Genomic DNA, 22,939 nt, shown 5'->3' on the forward strand with positions numbered 1-22,939 from the left:
TGGAGTTGGAGGCCCATGCAGCAATGCTGGGCATCCCAGGGCATATTTTTGCTTTAACCAGGGCTCAGGCCAAAAAGCAAAAAGGACAGGGAAGCTTGGATCCTGGAACAATGGACCAAGTGCTCCCTAAAGCTAGGGCTAGTAGAAGCAAACCACTTCCTACTATCCCTCCCTCTACAGTGGATTCTACTTCTGAGGAAGAAGAATTTCCACCCTGTGCAGAACCTACACCAGAGGAGCTGGAAGCAGACACTGCTGAGCTTTTGGGTGAAGGGGGGCCTGCCAGGGAGGAGCTGAGTGTGGCACAGCAAACCTGTCCCACATTAGAGGGTCTAAGACAGCAAGCTGTCAAACAGGCTAATGGGGATGTCAGTGACTCTCACAGAGTTTACTGGGAGGACAATCTCTTGTACACTGAAGCAAGGGATCCTAAACCTGGAACTGCCAGGAGATTAGTGATTCCTCAGGAGTACAGAAAGTTCCTCCTAACTCTTGCCCACGACATTCCCCTAGCTGGACACCTGGGACAAATGAAAACTTGGGACAGACTTGTCCCCTTGTTTCATTGGCCTAGGATGTCTGAGGACACAAAGGAATTTTGTAAGTCCTGTGAAACCTGTCAAGCCAGTGGCAAGACAGGTGGCACTCCAAAGGCACCCCTTATCCCACTGCCTGTGGTTGGGGTTCCCTTTGAAAGGGTAGGGGCTGACATAGTTGGCCCCCTTGACCCTCCTACTGCTTCAGGCAATAGGTTTATCTTGGTGGTAGTGGACCATGCCACAAGATATCCTGAAGCAATTCCTTTAAGGACCACTACAGCACCTGCAGTGGCAAAGGCCCTCCTAGGAATATTTTCTAGGGTGGGCTTCCCAAAGGAAGTAGTATCAGACAGGGGAAGCAATTTCATGTCTGCATACTTAAAGGCCACGTGGAAGGAGTGTGGTGTGACTTACAAGTTCACTACACCCTATCATCCACAAACAAATGGACTGGTGGAGAGATTTAATAAAACTCTCAAAGGCATGATTATGGGTCTCCCTGAAAAACTCCGCTGGAGATGGGATATCCTGTTACCATGCCTCCTTTTTGCCTACAGGGAGGTACCCCAGAAAGGAGTGGGCTTCAGCCCCTTTGAACTCCTCTTTGGTCACCCTGTTAGGGGTCCACTGACACTTGTCAAGGAGGGTTGGGAACAACCTTTAAAAGCTGCAAAGCAAGATATAGTGGATTATGTACCTGGCCTCAGATCAAGGATGGCTGAGTATATGAAAAAGGCCAGTAAAAACCTTCAGGCCAGCCAAGAGCTCCAGAAGCAATGGCATGATCAGAAGGCTGTTTTGGTTCAGTACAAACCAGGGCAGAAAGTGTGGGTCTTGGAGCCTGTGGCCCCAAGAGCACTCCAAGATAAATGGAGTGGACCCCACACAATTGTTGAGAAAAAGGGTGAAGTCACCTATTTAGTTGACTTAGGCACTGCCAGGAGTCCCCTTAGGGTGCTCCATGTCAACCGCCTGAAACCCTACTATGACAGGGCTGATCTCACCCTGCTCATGGCAACTGATGAGGGACAGGAAGAAGACAGTGATCCTCTACCTGATCTCTTCTCTTCCACAGAACAAGATGCTCTTGTGGAAGGTGTAGTTTTGGCTGATTGGCTTACTGCTGAGCAGAAAGACCATTGCATAAATCTCCTGGGTCAGTTTTCTGAACTCTTCTCTACTGTGCCAGGTACCACTTCTTGGTGTGAGCACACTATAGATACTGGAGACAGTTTACCTGTCAAAAGTAAGATCTATAGGCAGCCTGACCATGTCAGGGACTGCATAAAGCAAGAGGTGCAGAAAATGTTAGAACTAGGAGTGGTTGAGCACTCTGAAAGTCCATGGGCTTCTCCTGTGGTACTTGTACCAAAACCCCATTCTAAAGATGGAAAGAAAGAAATGCGGTTTTGTGTAGACTACAGAGGTCTCAACCTGGTAACCAAAACTGATGCTCACCCTATACCCAGGGCAGATGAGCTCATAGATACACTGGCATCTGCCAAGTATCTAAGCACTTTTGATTTGACTGCAGGGTATTGGCAGATCAAATTATCAGAAGATGCTAAACCTAAAACTGCATTTTCAACCATTGGAGGACATTACCAATTCACAGTAATGCCTTTTGGATTGAAAAATGCACCTGCCACTTTTCAGAGGTTGGTGAACACAGTCCTGCAAGGGCTGGAAGCTTTTAGTGCAGCATATTTGGACGATATAGCTGTCTTTAGCTCCAGTTGGGATGATCACCTGGTCCACCTATGGAAAGTTTTAGAGGCCCTGCAAAAGGCAGGCCTCACTATCAAGGCTTCAAAGTGCCAGATAGGGCAGGGTAAGGTGGTTTATCTGGGACACCTTGTTGGTGGGGAACAGATTGCACCACTACAGGGGAAAATCCAAACTATTATAGATTGGGTTTCCCCTACTACTCAGACTCAGGTGAGAGCCTTCCTAGGCCTCACTGGGTATTACAGGAGGTTCATTAAGAACTATGGCTCCATTGCAGCCCCTCTTAATGACCTCACATCCAAAAAGATGCCTAAAAAGGTATTGTGGACAGCTAGCTGTCAGAAAGCTTTTGAGGAGCTGAAGCAGGCCATGTGCTCTGCACCTGTCCTGAAAAGCCCTTGTTACTCTAAAAAATTCTATGTCCAAACTGATGCATCTGAATTAGGAGTAGGGGCAGTCCTATCACAACTTAATTCTGAGGGCCAGGATCAACCTGTTGCTTTTATTAGTAGGAGGTTGACCCCTAGAGAAAAGCGTTGGTCTGCCATTGAGAGGGAGGCCTTTGCTGTGGTCTGGGCACTGAAGAAGTTGAGGCCATACTTGTTTGGCACTCACTTCATTGTTCAGACAGACCACAAACCTCTACTTTGGCTAAAACAAATGAAAGGTGAAAATCCTAAATTATTGAGTTGGTCCATATCCCTACAGGGAATGGACTATACAGTGGAACATAGACCTGGTAGTAGCCACTCCAATGCAGATGGACTCTCCAGATATTTCCACTTAGACAATGAAGACTCATCAGGTCATGGCTAGTCTTATTGTCCTTCTTTTGGGGGGGGGGGTTGTGTAGGAAAGTACCATCTTGCCTGGCATGTTACCCCCATTTTTCACTGTATATATGTTGTTTTAGTTGTATGTGTCACTGGGACCCTGTCACCCAGGGCCCCAGTGCTCATAAGTGTGCCTGAATGTGTTACCTGTGTAGTGACTAACTGTCTCACTGAGGCTCTGCTAATCAGAACCTCAGTGGTTATGCTCTCTCATTTCTTTCAAATTGTCACTAACAGGCTAGTGACCAATTTTACCAATTTACATTGGCTTACTGGAACACCCTTATAATTCCCTAGTATATGGTACTGAGGTACCCAGGGTATTGGGGTTCCAGGAGATCCCTATGGGCTGCAGCATTTCTTTTTTGCCACCCATAGGGAGCTCTGACAATTCTTACACAGGCCTGCCACTGCAGCCTGAGTGAAATAACGTCCACGTTATTTCACAGCCATTTTACACTGCACTGAAGTAACTTATAAGTCACCTATATGTCTATCCTTTACCTGGTAAAGGTTAGGTGCAAAGTTACTTAGTGTGAGGGCACCCTGGCACTAGCCAAGGTGCCCCCACATTGTTCAGGGCCAATTCCCCGGACTTTGTGAGTGCGGGGACACCATTACACGCGTGCACTACATATAGGTCACTACCTATATGTAGCTTCACAATGGTAACTCCGAATATGGCCATGTAATATGTCTATGATCATGGAATTGCCCCCTCTATACCATCCTGGCATAGTTGGCACAATCCCATGATCCCAGTGGTCTGTAGCACAGACCCTGGTACTGCCAAACTGCCTTTCTCGGGGTTTAACTGCAGCTGCTGCTGCTGCCAGCCCCTCAGACAGGCAGCTGCCCTCCTGGGGTCCAGCCAGGCCTGGCCCAGGATGGCAGAACAAAGGACTTCCTCTGAGAGAGGGTGTTACACCCTCTCCCTTTGGAAAATGGTGTGAAGGCAGGGGAGGAGTAGCCTCCCCCAGCCTCTGGAAATGCTTTCATGGGCACTTTTGGTGCCCATTTCTGCATAAGCCAGTCTACACCGGTTCAGGGACCCCTTAGCCCTGCTCTGGCGCGAAACTGGACAAAGGAAAAGGGAGTGACCACTCCCCTGACCTGTACCTCCCCTGGGAGGTGCCCAGAGCTCCTCCAGTGTGCTCCAGACCTCTGCCATCTTGGAAACAGAGGTGCTGCTGGCACACTGGACTGCTCTGAGTGGCCAGTGCCACCAGGTGACGTCAGAGACTCCTCCTGATAGGCTCCTTCAGGTGTTGCTAGCCTATCCTCTCTCCTAGGTAGCCAAACCCTCTTTTCTGGCTATTTAGGGTCTCTGTCTCTTGGGATTCCTTAGATGACGAATGCAAGAGCTCATCCGAGTTCCTCTGCATCTCTCTCTTCACCTTCTGCCAAGGAATCGACTGCTGACCGCGCTGGAAGCCTGCAAAACTGCAACAAAGTAGCGAAGACGACTACTGCAACTCTGTAACGCTGATCCTGCCGCCTTCTCGACTGTTTTCCTGGTGGTGCATGCTGTGGGGGTAGTCTGCCTCCTCTCTGCACTAGAAGCTCCGAAGAAATCTCCCGTGGGTCGACGGAATCTTCCCCCTGCAACCGCAGGCACCAAAAATCTGCATTACCGGTCCCTTGGGTCTCCTCTCAGCACGACGAGCGACGTCCCTCGAATCCAGCAACTCTGTCCAAGTGACCCTCACAGTTCAGTGACTCTTCAGTCCAAGTTTGGTGGAGGTAAGTCCTTGCCTCACCTCGCTAGACTGCATTGCTGGGAACCGCGACTTTTGCAGCTACTCCGGCCTCCGTGCACTTCCGGCGGAAATCCTTTGTGCACAGTCCAGCCTGGGTACACGGCACTCTAACCTGCATTGCACGACCTCCTAAGTTGTTCTCCGGCGACGTGGGACTTCTTTGTGCGACTTCGGGTGAGCACCGTTTCACGCATCCTCGTAGTGCCTGTTTCTGGCACTTCTCCGGGTGCTACCTGCTGCTAAGAGGGCTCCTTGTCTTGCTCGACGTCCCCTCTACCTCCTGGTCCAATTTGCGACCTCCTGGTCCCTCGTGGGCCACAGCAGCATCCAAAAACGCTAACCGCACGATTTGCAGCTAGCAAGGCTTGTTGGCGTTCTTTCGGCGGGAAAACACTTCTGCACGACTCTCCACGGCGAGAGGGATCCGTCCACCAAAGGGGAAGTCTCTAGCCCTTTTCGTTCCTGCAGTAACCTCAGCTTCTTCTGTCCAGTAGAAGCTTCTTTGCACCCGCAGCTGGCATTTCCTGGGCATCTGCCCATCTCCGACTTGCTTGTGACTTTTGAACTTGGTCCCCTTGTTCCACAGGTACCCTAGATTGGAAATCCATTGTTGTTGCATTGTTGGTTTGTGTCTTTCCTGCATTATTCCTCTAACACGACTTCTTTGTCCTTAGGGGAACTTTAGTGCACTTTGCACTCACTTTTCAGGGTCTTGGGGTGGGCTATTTTTCTAACCCTCACTATTTTCTAATAGTCCCAGCGACCCTCTACAAGGTCACATAGGTTTGGGGTCCATTCGTGGTTCGCATTCCACTTTTGGAGTATATGGTTTGTGTTGCCCCTATCCCTATGTGTCCCCATTGCATCCTATTGTAACTATACATTGTTTGCACTGTTTCTAAGACTATACTGCATATTTTTGGTATTGTGTATATATATCTTGTGTATATTTCCTATCCTCTCACTGAGGGTACACTCTGAGATACTTTGGCATATTGTCATAAAAATAAAGTACCTTTATTTTTAGTATAACTGTGTATTGTGTTTTCTTATGATATTGTGCATATGACACTAAGTGGTACTGTAGGAGCTTCACTCGTCTCCTAGTTCAGCCTAAGCTGCTCTGCTAAGCTACGATTATCTATCAGCCTAAGCTGCTAGACACCCTATACACTAATAAGGGATAACTGGGCCTGGTGCAAGGTGCAAGTACCCCTAGGTACTCACTACAAGCCAGTCCAGCCTCCTACACCAAGTGACTCCCACAGTCCAGTGACTCTCAGTCCCAGTTTGGTGGAGGTAAGTCCTTGCCTCCCCACGCTAGACTGCATTGCTGGGTAACGCATGATTTGCAGCTGCTCCGGCTCCTGCGCACTCTTCCAGGATTTCCTTTGTGCACAGCCAAGCCTGGGTCCCCGATACTCTAACCTGCAGTGCACGACCTTCTGAGTTGTTCTCCGGCGTCGTGGGACTCCCTTTTGTGAGTTTGCGTGGTCTCCGGTTCACTCTTATTCCAAGTGCCTGTTCAGGTACTTCTGCGGGTGCTGCCTGCTTCTGTGAGGGCTCCCCTCTATCTCCTCCTCCAAGTGGCGACATCCTGGTCCCTCCTGGGCCACAGCAGCACCCAAAAACCTCTACTGCGACCCTTGCAGCTAGCAAGGCTTGTTTGCAGTCTTTCTGCATGGGAACACCTCTGCAAGCTTCATCGCGACGTGGGACATCCGTCTTCCAACGGAGAAGTCACTAGCTCTCTTCTTTCTTGCAGAACTCCATGCTTCTTCCATCCGGTGGCAGCTTTCTTGCACCTTCAGCTGGCACTTCCTGGGCTCCTGCCCACTCTCAACACTCTCTCGACTATTGGACTTGGTCCCCTTGTCTAACAGGTACTCAGGTCCGGAAATCCACTGTTGTTGCATTGCTGGTGTTTGTTTTACCTGCAGAATCTCCCTATCACGACTTCTGTGCTCTCTGGGGGTAGTAGGTGCACTTTACACCTACATTTCAGGGTCTTGGGGTGGTCTATTTTTCTAACCCTCACTGTTTTCTTACAGCCCCAGCAACCCTCTACAAGCTCACATAGGTTTGGGGTCCATTCGTGGTTCGCATTCCACTTTTGGAGTATATGGTTTGTGTTGCCCCTATACCTATGTGCTCCTATTGCAATCTACTGTAATTGTACACTGCTTGCATTACTTTTCTTGCTATTACCTGCATAATTTTGGTTTGTGTACATATATCTTGTGTATATAATTTATCCTCATACTGAGGGTACTCACTGAGATACTTTTGGCATATTGTCATAAAAATAAAGTACCTTTATTTTTAGTACTTCTGTGTGTTGTGTTTTCGTATGACATTGTGCATATGACACCAGTGGTATAGTAGGAGCTTTACATGTCTCCTAGTTCAGCCTAAGCTGCTTTGCCATAGCTACCTTCTATCAGCCTAAGCTACTAGAAACACCTCTTCTACACTAATAAGGGATAACTGGACCTGGCACAAGGTGTAAGTACCTCTGGTACCCACTACAAGCCAGGTCAGCCTCCTACATTGGTTGTGCAGCGGTGGGATAAGTACTTGTAACTACTTACCACTTTGTCATTGTGTACTTTTCATAAGAGAATAACATACAAAACAATTCAGTGTATGTACACCTAACCAAAAAGTTTTACTTTTCTCCTCTTAAACTTTTTTACAAAGTTCTGAAAAGTTTCCTAAAACTTCTAAAAGTTTTCTAAAAGTTAGAAAAAGTTTTTTCTCTGTTCTTTAAAAAGCTCTGAAACTTTTTCTTCCTTCTCACTATTTCTAAACCTTTCACTATCGTGTCTGTTCAAGACTCTACTCTAAAAATGGTCAGTACTACTTATGACAATTTGAATTACAAGAGCCTAAGGAGTCTCTGCTTAGATAGAGGTTTAGTGATAGGAAAGAACCCTACAAAAGAGTTTTTATTTAACATGCTTATTGTGAATGATGAGTCCCAAGCAGGCACATCAAATGAGAGGTTAATAGAAGGTTCCCATTCTGACTCAGGGGATCTCCTTGAGGGGGGTGGGGAGGGTTCTGTACCAGATCTGCCCCCTAGCAGGACATCTAGTAATGTTGGTAGTAATGGAGGTTCCCATCACAGTAGGGAAGTCTTTATTCCTGGAGGCCAAGTTGCTAGGGTTCAGTCAGTTAGGGACAGATCCCCCTCTGTTGTTTCCAATTTATCTTCTGTGTCCAAGCATTCCCAACCCACCCACCCTGAAGACAACATGTTAGAAAGGGAACTCAACAAGTTGAGGGTTGAAGAGACCAGACTGAAGCTTAAACAGCAACAGCTGGCCTTAGATAGGGAATCCCTAGACCTGGAGAAGGAGAGACAGAGATTGGGGTTTGGACCCCATGGTGGCAGCAGCAGTATTCCTGATAGTAATCCTGTTAGAGAGCATGATTCCAGGAATCTGCACAAGATAGCCCCCCCTTACAAGGAGGGTGATGACATCAACAAGTGGTTTGCTGCACTTGAGAGGGCCTGTATGGTACAGGGGGTCCCTCAAAGTTAGTGGGCTGCTATATTGTGGCTATCTTTCAATGGAAAGGGTAGGGACAGGCTCCTTACTGTTAGAGAAAGTGATGCTAACAATTTTGCAGTTTTAAAGGATGTACTCTTGGATGGATTTGGCTTAACCACTGAACAATACAGGATTAAGTTCAGAGACACCAGAAAAGAGTCCTCACAAGACTGGATAGACTTTGTTGACTGTTCAGTGAAGGCCTTGGAGGGGTGGTTACATGGCAGTAGAGTTTCTGACTATGAAAACCTGTATAATCTTATTCTGAGAGAGCATATTCTGAATAACTGTGTGTCTGACTTGTTACACCAATATCTAGTGGACTCAGATCTGACCTCTCCCCAAGAATTGGGAAAGAAGGCAGACAAATGGGTCAGAACAAGAGTGAACAGAAAAGTTCATAAAGGAGGTGACAAGGATGGCAAGAAGAAAGATGGTGAGAAATCTCAGGATAAGCATGGGGATAAGAGTAACCAAATATCCTTCTTCAAATCCTAAAGAGTCTTGAGGGGGTGGGGATAAATTAAATTCGTCATCTTCTTCACAACATACACACATTAAAAAGCCTTGGTGCTTTGTGTGTAAAAACAGAGGCCATACGCCAGGGGATAAGTCCTGTCCAGGTAAACCCCCTGAGCCTACCACCACTAATACATCAAGCTCTAGTGCCCCTAGCAGTAGTGGTACTAGTGGTGGGACTGCTGGCAACAGTCAAAGTAAGGGTGTAGTTGGGTTCACTTATGGGTCCATCATAGAAACTGGGGTAGTCATTCCCAATACAGTTTCTGTCACACCTAGTGGCATTGGCCTTGCCGCCACACTGGCTGCTTGTCCCCTTACAATGGATAAGTACAGGTAGACAGTTTAAATAAATGGTGTTGAGGCCCAGGCCTACAGGGACACAGGTGCCAGTATCACTTTGGTGACTGAAAACCTAGTGCCTCCTGAACAACACATCATTGGACAACAGTACAAGATTATTGATGTCAATAACTCCACTAAGTTTCTTCCCTTAGCGAAAGTTCAGCTTAGTTGGGGGGGAGTTACTGGCCCTAAGCAGGTGGTAGTGTCACCTAGCTTACCTGTAGACTGTCTCTTAGGTAATGACCTAGAGACCTCAGGTTGGGCTGAGGTAGAGTTTTATACCCATGCAGCCATGCTGGGTATCCCTGAGGAATTGCTTCCTCTAATTTCTACTGAAATGAAAAAGCAAAGGAGAGAAATAGGCCTGAAAACTCAGGATCCCTCTCCAACAACAGGTAAAAAGGGTATCAAAGTATCCCCTACCCACCCTGCCATTCAGTATAGCATTCCTGTGGTGGGAGAAACCTCTCCTGGGGTGGCACCTGTACCAAGGGAACCATCAGCTGGCACAGCTGTACTCCCTGAGGTGGCAATACCTCTCTGTGGGATTGTAGGAAAGTACCATCTTGCCTGGCATGTTACCCCCATATTTCACTGTATATATGTTGTTTTAGTTGTATGTGTCACTGGGACCCTGCCAGCCAGGGCCCCAGTGCTCATAAGTGTGCCCTGTATGTGTTACCTATGTTATGACTAGCTGTCTCACCGAGGCTCTGCTAATCAGAACCTCAGTGGTTATGCTCTCTCATTTCTTTCCAAATTGTCACTAACAGGCTAGTGACCAATTTTACCAATTTACATTGGCATACTGGAACACCCTTATAATTCCCTAGTATATGGTACTGAGGTACCCAGGGTATTGGGGTTCCAGGAGATCCCTATGGGCTGCAGCATTTCTTTTGCCACCCATAGGGAGCTCTGACAATTCTTACACAGGCCTGCCACTGCAGCCTGAGTGAAATAACGTCCACGTTATTTCACAGCCATTTTACACTGCACTTAAGTAACTTATAAGTCACCTATATGTCTAACCTTTACCTGGTAAAGGTTGGGTGCTAAGTTACTAAGTGTGTGGACACCCTGGCACTAGCCAAGGTTCCCCCACATTGTTCAGGGCCAATTCCCCGGACTTTGTGAGTGCGGGGACACCATTACACATGTGCACTATACATAGGTCACTACCTATGTATAGCTTCACAATAGTAACTCCGAATATGGCCATGTAACATGTCTAAGATCATGGAATTGCCCCACCAATGCCATCCTGGTATTGGGGAGACAATCCCATGATTCCCCAGGTCTCTAGCACAGACCCGGGTACTGCCAAACTGCCTTTCCCGGGGTTTCACTGCAGCTGCTGCTGCTGCCAACCCCTCAGACAGGTTTCTGCCCTCCTGGGGTCCAGCCAGGCTTGGCCCAGGAAGGCAGAACAAAGGACTTCCTCAGAGAGCGGGTGTTACACCCTCTCCCTTTGGAATAAGGTGTCAGGGCTGGGGAGGAGTAGCCTCCCCCAGCCTCTGGAAATGCTTTGATGGGCACAGATGGTGCCCATCTCTGCATAAGCCAGTCTACACCGGTTCAGGGATCCCTCAGCCCTGCTCTGGCGCAAAACTGGACAAAGGAAAGGGGAGTGACCACTCCCCTGACCTGCACCTCCCCTGGGAGGTGCCCAGAGCTCCTCCAGTGTGCTCCAGACCTCTGCCATCTTGGAAACAGAGGTGCTGCTGGCACACTGGACTGCTCTGAGTGGCCAGTGCCAGCAGGTGACGTCAGAGACTCCTTCTGATAGGCTCCTTCAGGTGTTGCTAGCCTATCCTCTATCCTAAGTAGCCAAACCTCCTTTTCTGGCTATTTAGGGTCTCTGCTTTGGGGAATTCTTTAGATAACGAATGCAAGAGCTCATCAGAGTTCCTCTACATCTCTCTCTTCACCTTCTGCCAAGGAATCGACTGCTGACCGCGCTGGAAGCCTGCAAAACTGCAACAAAGTAGCAAAGACAACTACTGCGACATTGTAACGCTGATCCAGCCGCCTTCTCTACTGTTTTCCTGGTGGTGCATGCTGTGGGGGTAGTCTGCCTCCTCTCTGCACTAGAAGCTCCGAAGAAATCTCCCGTGGGTCGACGGAATCTTCCCCCTGCAACCGCAGGCACCAAAGAACTGCATCACCGGTCCTCTGGGTCTCCTCTCAGTACGACAAGCGAGGTCCATTGAACTCAGCAACTCTGTCCAAGTGACTCCCACAGTCCAGTGACTCTTCAGTCCAAGTTTGGTGGAGGTAAGTCCTTGCCTCCCCACACTAGACTGCATTGCTGGGAACCGCGTGTTTTGCAGCTACTCCGGCTCCTGTGCACTCACCGAGGATTTCCTTCGTGCACAGCCAAGCCTGGGTCCCCGGCACTCTAACCTGCATTGCACAACCTCCTGAGTTGTCCTCCGGCGGCGTGGGACTCTCTTGTGCAACTTCGGGTGAGCTCCGATTCACTCCACTTCGTAGTGCCTGTTCCGGCACTTCTGCGGGTGCTGCTTGCTTCTGAGTGGGCTCCTTCTCTTGCTGGGCGCCCCCTCTGTCTCCTCACGCAATTGGCGACATCCTGGTCCCTCCTGGGCCAAAGCAGCATCCAAAAACCCTAACCGCGACCCTTTGCAGCGAGCAAGGCTTGTTTGCGGTCTTTCTGCGGGAAAACACTTCTGTACGACTCTTCACGACGTGGGACATCCATCCCCCAAAGGGGAAGTTTCTAGCCCTTGTCGTTTGTGCAGAATCCTCAGCTTCTACCATCCGGGGGCAGCTTCTTTGCATCCACAGCTGGCATTTCCTGGGCATCTGCCGACTCCCGACTTGATCATGACTTTTGGACTTGGTCCCCTTGTTCCACAGGAACTCTCGTCTGGAAATCCATCGTTGTTGCATTGCTGGTGTTTTTCTTTCCTGCAGAATTCCCCTATCACAACTTCTGTGCTCTTTGGAGAACTTAGGTGCACTTTGCACCCACTTTTCAGGGTCTTGGGATGGGCTATTTTTCTAACCCTCACTGTTTTCTTACAGTCCCAGCGACCCTCTACAAGGTCACATAGGTTTGGGGTCCATTCGTGGTTCGCATTCCACTTCTAGAGTATATGGTTTGTGTTGCCCCTATCCCTATGTGCCCCCATTGCATTCTATTGTGACTATACATTGTTTGCACTGTTTTCTATTGCTATTACTGCATATTTTGGTATTGTGTACATATATCTTGTGTATATTTGCTATCCTCATACTGAGGGTACTCACTGAGATACTTTTGGCATATTGTCATAAAAATAAAGTACCTTTATTTTTAGTATATCTGTGTATTGTGTTGTCTTATGATATTGTGCATATGACACTAGTGGTACTGTAGGAGCTTCACTCGTCTCCTAGTTCAGCCTAAGCTGCTCTGCTAAGCTACCTTTTCTATCAGCCTAAGCTGCTAGACACCCCTCTACACTAATAAGGGATACCTGGGCCTGGTGCAAGGTGTAAGTACCCCTTGGAACTCACTACAAGCCAGTCCAGCCTCCTACATTGGTTGTGCAGCGGTGGGATAAGTACTTTGCAACTACTTACCACTTTTGTCATTGTACTTTTCATAAGAGAAAAATATACAAAACAAGTTCAGTGTATGTACACCTAACCAAAAAGTTTTGCTTTTCTTCTCTCACTTCTTTACTAAGTGCTGAAAAGTACCTCTAAACTTTCAAAAAGTTCTTAAAAAGTTTTAAAAGTTTTTTTCTGTCCTTTAAAAAGTTCTGAAAACTTTTTCTTTCTTTTTCTGTCCTTTAAACCTTTTCTATTATGTCTGGTACAGGTCAAACTCTGGATCTGTCCAAGACTGCTTATGACCACCTTAGCTGGAAGGCAGCAAGGAGTCTCTGTGTAGAAAGAGGTTTAGGGGTAGGGAAGAATCCCTCTAGAGAACTATTAGTTAACATGCTAGTTGAACAAGACAAGACTTTTGTTGGCACTTCTGGTGAGAAATTAGCTGATGGTTCCCACTCTGATTCTGGGGCACCCCTAGCAAAAGATTTGGGAGGGAATCTTTCCAACCTGCCCCTTAGCAGGCCACCTAGCATAGCTGGTACTGATGTGAATTCACAACACAGTAAAAGTGTTGCTTCACATCACAGTAATAGTGTTGTTGCTCATCACAGTAGAAATGTCACTTCTGTAGGCAAGAATGTTAGTGTGCCATCTGTTAGGGCCAGGTCTCCTTCTGTTCATTCTCATCATTCTTCTATTTCAAGACATGCCCAACCCACCCACCCTATGACAGAGTGTTAGAAAGGGAGCTCAATAGATTGAGAGTGGAACAATCCAGGCTGAAGCTCAAGAAGCAACAGCTGGATTTAGATAGGCAGTCCTTGGAGATAGAAAGAGAAAGACAGAAATTAGGTTTTGAAACCCATGGTGGCAGCAGCAGTATTCCAAATAGTCATCCTGCAAAAGAGCATGATTCTAGGAATCTGCACAAGATAGTTCCCCCTTACAAGGAGGGGGATTACATTAACAAGTGGTTTGCTGCACTTGAGAGGGCCTGTGTTGTACAGGAGGTCCCTCAAAGGCAGTGGGCTGCTATCCTATGGCTATCTTTCAGTGGAAAGGGTAGGGATAGGCTCCTTACTGAGGGGGGGGGGGAGGGGTTACTGGTCCAAAGAAAGTTGTGGTTGCCTCAGATTTACCTGTAGACTGTCTACTAGGAAATGATTTAGAGACATCAGCTTGGTCAGATGTGGAGTTGGAGGCTCTTGCAGCAATGCTGGGCATTCCAGGGCATATTTTTGCTTTAACCAGGGCTCAGGCCAAAAAGCAAAAAGGACAGGGTGACTTGGATCCTGGAAGAATGGACCAAGTGCTCCCTAAAGCTAGGGTTAGTAAAGGTAAATCACTACCTGCTATCCCTCCCTCTACAGTGGATTCAACTTCTGAGGAAGAAGAATTTCCACCCTGTGCAGAACCTACACCAGAGGAGCTGGAAGCAGACACTGCTGAGCTTTTGGGTGAAGGGGGGCCTGCCAGGGAGGAGCTGAGTGTGGCACAGCATACCTGTCCCACACTAGAGGGTCTAAGGCAGCAAGCTGTCAAACAAGCAAATGGGGATGTCAGTGACTCTCACAGAGTTTACTGGGAGGATAACCTTTTGTACACTGAAGCAAGGGATCCAAAACCTGGAGCTGCCAGGAGATTGGTGATTCCTCAGGAGTACAGAAAGTTCCTCCTAACTCTAGCCCACGACATTCCCTTAGCTGGTCATTTGGGGCAAATGAAAACTTGGGACAGGCTTGTCCCCTTGTTTCATTGGCCTAGAATGTCAGAGGACACAAAGGAATTTAGTAAGTCCTGTGAAACCTGTCAAGCCAGTGGCAAGACAGGTGGCTCTCCAAAGGCACCCTTTATCCCACTGCCTGTAGTTGGGGTTCCCTTTGAAAGGGTAGGGGTTGACATAGTTGGCCCCCTTGACCCTCCTACTGCTTCAGGCAATAGGTTTATCTTGGTGGTAGTGGACCATGCCACCAGATATCCTGAAGCAATTCCTCTAAGGACCACTACAGCTCCTGCAGTGGCAAAGGCCCTCCTGGGAATCTTTTCCAGGGTGGGCTTCCCAAAAGAGGTGGTATCAGACAGGGGAAGCAATTTCATGTCTGCTTACTTAAAGGCCATGTGGAAGGAATGTGGTGTGACATACAAGTTCACCACACCCTATCATCCACAAACAAATGGATTGGTGGAGAGATTTAACAAAATCTCAAAGACATGATTATGGGACTCCCTGAAAAACTCCGCAGGAGATGGGATATCCTGTTACCTTGCCTCCTTTTTGCTTACAGGGAGGTACCCCAAAAAGGAGTGGGCTTCAGCCCCTTTGAACTCCTATTTGGACACCCTGTGAGAGGTCCTCTAACACTTGTTAAGGAGGGTTGGGAACAACCTTTAAAAGCTCCAAAGCAAGACATAGTGGACTATGTACTTGGCCTAAGATCTAGGATGGCTGAGTACATGAAAAAGGGCAGTAAAAACCTTCAGGCCAGCCAAGAGCTCCAAAAGCAATGGCATGACCAGAAGGCTGTTTTGGTTCAGTACCAACCAGGGCAGAAAGTGTGGGTCTTGGAGCCTGTGGCCCCAAGAGCACACCAAGACAAATGGAGTGGACCCCACATAATTGTTGAAAAGAAGGGAGAAGTCACCTACTTAGTTGACTTAGGCACTGCCAGGAGTCCCCTTAGGGTGCTCCATGTCAATCGCCTGAAACCCTACTATGGCAGGGCTGATCTCACCCTGCTCATGGTAACAGATGAGGGACAGGAAGAAGAGAGTGACCCTCTCCCTGATCTCTTCTCTTCCACAGAACAAGATGCTCTAGTGGAAGGTGTAGTTTTGGCAGATTGTCTTACTGCAGAGCAGAAAGACCACTGCATAAATCTCCTGGGTCAGTTTTCTGAACTCTTCTCTACTGTGCCAGGCACCACTTCTTGGTGTGAGCACACTATAGATACTGGAGACAGCTTGCCTGTCAAAAGTAAGATCTATAGGCAGCTTGAACATGTCAGAGACTGCATAAAGCAAGAAGTGCAGAAAATGCTTGAACTGGGAGTGGTTGAGCACTCTGAAAGTCCATGGGCCTCTCCTGTGGTACTTGTACCAAAACCTCATTCCAAGGATGGAAAGAAGGAAATGCGGTTTTGTGTAGACTATAAAGGTCTGAACCAGGTAACCAAAACTGATGCTCACCCTATACCCAGGGCAGATGAGCTAATAGATACACTGGCATCTGCCAAGTATCTAAGCACCTTTGATTTGACTGCAGGGTATTGGCAGATCAAGTTATCAGAGGATGCAAAAGCAAAAACTGCATTTTCAACCACTGGAGGCCATTACCAATTCACAGTAATGCCTTTTGGATTGAAAAATGCACCTGCCACTTTTCAAAGGTTGGTGAACACAGTCCTGCAAGGGCTGGAAGCTTTTAGTGCAGCATATCTAGATGATATAGCTGTCTTTAGCTCCAGCTGGGATGATCACCTGGTCCACCTATGGAAAGTTTTGGAGGCCCTGCAAAAGGCAGGCCTCACTATCAAGGCTTCAAAGTGCCAGATAGGGCAGGGGAAAGTGGTTTATCTGGGACACCTGGTAGGTGGAGAACAGATTGCACCACTTCAGGGGAAAATCCAAACTATTATAGATTGGGTTCCCCCTACAACTCAGACCCAGGTGAGAGCCTTCTTAGGCCTCACTGGGTATTACAGGAGGTTCATAAAGAACTATGGCTCCATTGCAGTCCCTCTTAATGACCTCACATCTAAAAAAATGCCTAAAAAGGTATTGTGGACAGCTAGCTGTCAGAAAGCTTTTGAGGAGCTGAAGCAGGCCATGTGCTCTGCACCTGTCCTGAAAAGCCCCTGTTACTCCAAAAAATTCATTGTCCAAACTGATGCATCTGAATTAGGGGTAGGGGCAGTCTTATCACAACTTAATTCTGAGGGCCAGGATCAACCTGTTGCTTTTATCAGCAGGAGGTTGACCCCTAGAGAAAAGTGTTGGTCTGCCATAGAGAGGGAGGCCTTTGCTGTCGTCTGGGCACTGAAGAAGTTGAGGCCATACCTGTTTGGCACTCACTTCATGTAGGAGGCTGGACTGGCTTGTAGTGAGTACCAAGGGGTACTTGCACCTTGCACCAGGCCCAGTTATCCCTTATTAGTGTATAGGGTGTCTAGCAGCTTAGGCTGATAGATAATGGTAGCTTAGCAGAGCAGCTTAGGCTGAACTAGGAGACGTGTGAAGCTACTACAGTACCACTTAGTGTCATATGCACAATATCATAAGAAAACACAATACACAGTTATACTAAAAATAAAGGTACTTTATTTTTATGACAATATGCCAAAGTATCTTAGAGTGTACCCTCAGTGAGAGGATAGGAAATATACACAAGATATATATACACAATAGCAAAAATATGCAGTATAGTCTTAGAAAACAGTGCAAACAATGTATAGTTACAATAGGATGCAATGGGGAAACATAGGGATAGGGGCAACACAAACCATATACTCCAAAAGTGGAATGCGAACCACGAATGGACCCCAAACCTATGTGACCTTGTAGAGGGTCGCTGGGACTATTAGAAAATAGTGAGAGTTATAAAAATAACCCTCCCCAAGACCCTGAAAAGTGAGTGCAAAGTGCACTAAAGTTCCCCTAAGGACAAAGTAGTCGTGTTAGAGGAATAATGCAGGAAAGACACAAACCAGCAATGCAACAACTGTGGATTTCCAATCTAGGGTACATGTGGAACAAGGGGACCAAGTCCAAAAGTCACAAGCAAGTCGGAGATGGGCAAATGCCCAGGAAATGCCAGCTGCGGGTGCAAAGAAGCTTCTACTGGACAGAAGAAGCTGAGGTTTCTGCAGGAACGAAAAGGGCTAGAGACTTCCCCTTTGGTGGACGGATCCCTCTCGCCGTGGAGAGTCGTGCAGAAGTGTTTTCCCGCCGAAAGAACGCCAACAAGCCTTGCTAGCTGCAAATCGTGCGTTTGGCGTTTTTGGACGCTGCTAGGGCCCAGGAGGGACCAGGAGGTCGCAAATTGGACCTGAAGAGAGAGGGGACGTCGAGCAAGACAAAGAGCCCTCACTGAAGCAGGTAGCACCCGGAGAAGTGCCAGAAACAGGCACTACGAGGATGCGTGAAACGGTGCTCGCCGAAGTTGCACAAAGGAGTCCCACGTCGCCGGAGACCAACTTAGAAAGTCGTGCAATGCAGGTTAGAGTGCCGTGGACCCAGGCTTGGTTGTGCACAAAGGATTTCCGCCGGAAGTGCACAGGGGCCGGAGTAGCTGCAAAGTCGCGGTTCCCAGCAATGCAGCCCAGCGAGGTGAGGCAAGGACTTACCTCCACCAAACTTGGACTGAAGAGTTACTGGACTGTGGGGGTCACTTGGACAGAGTCGCTGGATTCGAGGGACCTCGCTCGTCGTGCTGAGAGGAGACCCAAGGGACCGGTAATGCAGCTTTTTGGTGCCTGCGGTTGCAGGGGGAAGATTCCGTCGACCCACGGGAGATTTCTTCGGAGCTTCTGGTGCAGAGAGGAGGCAGACTACCCCCACAGCATGCACAAGCAGGAAAACAGTCGAGAAGGCGGCAGGATCAGCGTTACAGAGTTGCAGTAGTCGTCTTTGCTACTATGTTGCAGGTTTGCAGGAATCCAGCGCGGTCAGCAGTCGATTCCTTATCAGAAGGTGAAGAGAGAGATGCAGAGGAACTCGGATGAGCTCTTGCATTCGTTATCTGAAGTTTCCCCAGAGACAGAGACCCTAAATAGCCAGAAAAGAGGGTTTGGCTACTTAGGAGAGAGGATAGGCTACTAACACCTGAAGGAGCCTATCAGCAGGAGTCTCTGACGTCACCTGGTGGCACTGGCCACTCAGAGCAGTCCAGTGTGCCAGCAGCACCTCTGTTTCCAAGATGGCAGAGGTCTGGAGCACACTGGAGGAGCTCTGGACACCTCCCAGGGGAGGTGCAGGTCAGGGGAGTGGTCACTCCCCTTTCCTTTGTCCAGTTTCGCGCCAGAGCAGGGGCTAAGGGGTCCCTGAACCGGTGTAGACTGGCTTATGCAGAATTGGGCACATCTGTGCCCAAGAAAGCATTTCCAGAGGCTGGGGGAGGCTACTCCTCCCCTGCCTTCACACCATTTTCCAAAGGGAGAGGGTGTTACACCCTCTCTCAGAGGAAGTTCTTTGTTCTGCCATCCTGGGCCAGGCCTGGCTGGACCCCAGGAGGGCAGATGCCTGTCTGAGGGGTTGGCAGCAGCAGCAGCTGCAGTGAAACCCCAGGAAGGGCAGTTTGGCAGTACCAGGGTCTGTGCTACAGACCACTGGGATCATGGGATTGTGCCAACTATGCCAGGATGGCATAGAGGGGTCAATTCCATGATCATAGACATGTTACATGGCCATATTCGGAGTTACCATTGTGAAGCTACATATAGGTAGTGACCTATATGTAGTGCACGCGTGTAATGGTGTCCCCGCACTCACAAAGTTCAGGGAATTGGCTCTGAACAATGTGGGGGCACCTTGGCTAGTGCCAGGGTGCCCTCACACTAAGTAACTTTGCACCTAACCTTTACCAGGTAAAGGTTAGACATATAGGTGACTTATAAGTTACTTAAGTGCAGTGTAAAATGGCTGTGAAATAACGTGGACGTTATTTCACTCAGGCTGCAGTGGCAGGCCTGTGTAAGAATTGTCAGAGCTCCCTATGGGTGGCAAAAGAAATGCTGCAGCCCATAGGGATCTCCTGGAACCCCAATACCCTGGGTACCTCAGTACCATATACTAGGGAATTATAAGGGTGTTCCAGTAAGCCAATGTAAATTGGTAAAAATGGTCACTAGCCTGTTAGTTACTTAGTGTGTGGGCACCCTGGCACTAGCCAAGGTGCCCCCACATCGTTCAGGGCAAATTCCCCAGACTTTGTGAGTGCGGGGACACCATTACACGTGTGCACTACATATAGGTCACTACCTATATGTAGCTTCACAATGGTAACTCCGAACATGGCTATGTAACATGTCTAAGATCATGGTATTGTCACCCCAATGCCATTCTGGCATTGGGGGGACAATTCCATGATCCCCCGGGTCTCTAGCACAGAATCCGGGTACTGCCAAACTGCCTTTCCGGGGTCTCCACTGCAGCTACTGCTGCTGCCAACCCCTCAGACAGGTTTCTGCCCTCCTGGGATCCAGGCAGCCCTGGCCCAGGAAGGCAGAACAAAGGACTTCCTCTGAGAGAGGGTGTAACACCCTCTCCCTTTGGAAATAGGTGTGAGGGCTGGGAGGAGTAGCCTCCCCCAGCCTCTGGAAATGCTTTGATGGGCACAGATGGTGCCCATCTCTGCATAAGCCAGTCTACACCGGTTCAGGGATCCCCCAGCCCTGCTCTGGCGCGAAACTGGACAAAGGAAAGGGGAGTGACCACTCCCCTGACCTGCACCTCCCAGGGGAGGTGCCCAGAGCTCCTCCAGTGTGTCCCAGACCTCTGCCATCTTGGAAACAGATGTGTTTGTGGCAAACTGGACTGCTCTGAGTGGCCAGTGCCAGCAGGTGACGTCAGAGGCTCCTTCTGATAGGCTCTTACCTCTCTTGGTAGCCAATCCTCCTTCCTAGGTAGCCAAACCTCCTTTTCTGGCTATTTAGGGTCTCTGCTTTGGGGAATTCTTCAGATAACGAATGCAAGAGCTCATCAGAGTTCTTCTGCATCTCCCTCTTCAGCTTCTACCAAAGGATCGACCGCTGACTGCTCAGGACGCCTGCAAAACCGCAACAAAGTAGCAAGACGACTACTAGCAACCTTGTATCGCTTCATCCTGCCGGCATTCTCGACTCTTTCCAGGTGGTGCATGCTCTGGAGGTAGCCTGCCTCCTCCCTGCACCAGGAGCTCTGAAGAAATTTCCTGTGGGTCGACGGAATCTTCCCCCTGCAACCGCAGGCACCAAATGACTGCATTACTGGTCCTCTGGGTCCCCTCTCAGCACGATGAGCGTGGTCCCTGGAACTCAGCAACTCTGTCCAAGTGACTCCCACAGTCCAGTGACTCTTCAGTCCCAGTTTGGTGGAGGTAAGTCCTTGCCTCCCCACGCTAGACTGCATTGCTGAGTACCGCGTGATTTGCAGCTGCTCCGGCTCCTGTGCACTCTTCCAGGATTTCCTTCGTGCACAGCCAAGCCTGGGTCCCCGATACTCTAACCTGCAGTGCACAACCTTCTGAGTTGTCCTCTGGCGTCATGGGACTCCCTTTTGTGACTTCACGTGGACTCTGGTTCACTCTTCTTCCAAGTGCCTGTTCAGGTACTTCTACGGGTGCTGTCTGCTTCTGTGATGGCTCCCTGACTTGCTGGGCGCCCCCTCTGTCTCCTCCTCCAAGTGGCGACATCCTGGTCCCTCCTGGGCCACAGCAGCACCCAAAAACCTATACCGCGACCCTTGCAGCTAGCAAGGCTTGTTTGCGGTCTTTCTGCAAGGGAACACCTCTGCAAGCTTCATCGCGACGTGGGACATCCGTCTTCCAAAGGAGAAGTCCCTAGCTCTCTTCTTTCTTGCAGAACTCCAAGCTTCTTCCTTCCGGTGGCAGCTTTCTTGCACCCTCAGCTGCCATTTCCTGGGCTCCTGCCCACTCTCGACACTGTTGCGACTATTGGACTTGGTCCCCTTGTCTAACAGGTACTCAAGTCCGGAAATCCACTGTTGTTGCATTGCTGGTGTTTGTTCTTCCTGCAGAATCCCCCTATCACGACTTCTGTGCTCTCTGGGGTAGTAGGTGCACTTTACACCTACCTTTCAGGGTCTTGGGGTGGGCTATTTTTCTAACCCTCACTGTTTTCTTACAGCCCCAGCGACCCTCTACAAGCTCACATAGGTTTGGGGTCCATTCGTGGTTCGCATTCCACTTTTGGAGTATATGGTTTGTGTTGCCCCTATACCTATGTGCTCCTATTGCAATCTACTGTAATTTTACTCTGCTTGCATTACTTTTCTTGCTATTACCTGCATAATTTTGGTTTGTGTACATATATCTTGTGTATATAACTTATTCTCATACTGAGGGTACTCACTGAGATACTTTTGGCATATTGTCATAAAAATAAAGTACCTTTATTTTTGGTACTTCGGTGTATTGTGTTTTCTTATGACATTGTGCATATGACACCAGTGGTATAGTAGGAGCTTTACATGTCTCCTAGTTCAGCCTAAGCTGCTTTGCCATAGCTACCTTCTATCAGCCTAAGCTGCTAGAAACACCTCTTCTACACTAATAAGGGATAACTGGACCTGGCACAAGGTGTAAGTACCTCTGGTACCCACTACAAGCCAGGCCTCCTACACCAGTGACGTCACCAAATGTGCTCCCTGTTGATCATGGTGAGTAAAGGTCGATGACACCTGTGTCGGGACGTTCCAGTAGGAACTGTCGGCGCTTAGTATTTCTTCTTCCTCTTCAGCCTTGAATAGATTTGAGTTGAAGTCTCCTCTCAAAATTATGTCTCAACCAGGGTAGGTCTGGAGGTGGTACGTAATGATGGCTGTTAGGCTTTTTAATGCAGCTCATTTGCGGGAAGAGCTGGGTTTACGGCATTAACCAATAACACCGGTGGCCTACTGTGGGAATTCCAGTTGCAGAGTTTGAGCACTTGGCAGTCCTTGTCTTTTTGTGGCAGCTCTTCTATGTCCATTTTCAGGGTTAGTGAGAGGTAGACGGCTAGACCCCCACTTGCTCTCCCATGCTGCTTGTGCTTAACTGCGTTTGTTTTTTAAAGGACGTGAAACCCAATAGCGGAAAGACCTGTTGTGACCAGGTTTCCAGGAGTGCAATTAAATCCATGTTGTGCCAAGCTTTTGTTGGAGAGCTAGTTTTCCACAATGATTGGGCACCTGCTATGTTCCAGGATAGCAGCCTTAGGTGCTCCTGGTGTAGACGTGCCTGTGATGGTTGTGATTCTCATGCGAGGCGGGGGCATTAAGGGCTCCCGGCAGCCACTTCCAGCTGGCTTTGGCGAGCGGAGTTTGGGTTTGACATTAAATGTGAATTTCAAGTGAGGCTGGCAGTTGTTGAGACAGTCTGTGAAAAGTTTCAGTGTACCTTCTGT

Source organism: Pleurodeles waltl, chromosome 4_1, assembly GCF_031143425.1.
Source record: "Pleurodeles waltl isolate 20211129_DDA chromosome 4_1, aPleWal1.hap1.20221129, whole genome shotgun sequence".
NCBI classification, from domain to species: Eukaryota; Metazoa; Chordata; class Amphibia; order Caudata; family Salamandridae; genus Pleurodeles; species Pleurodeles waltl.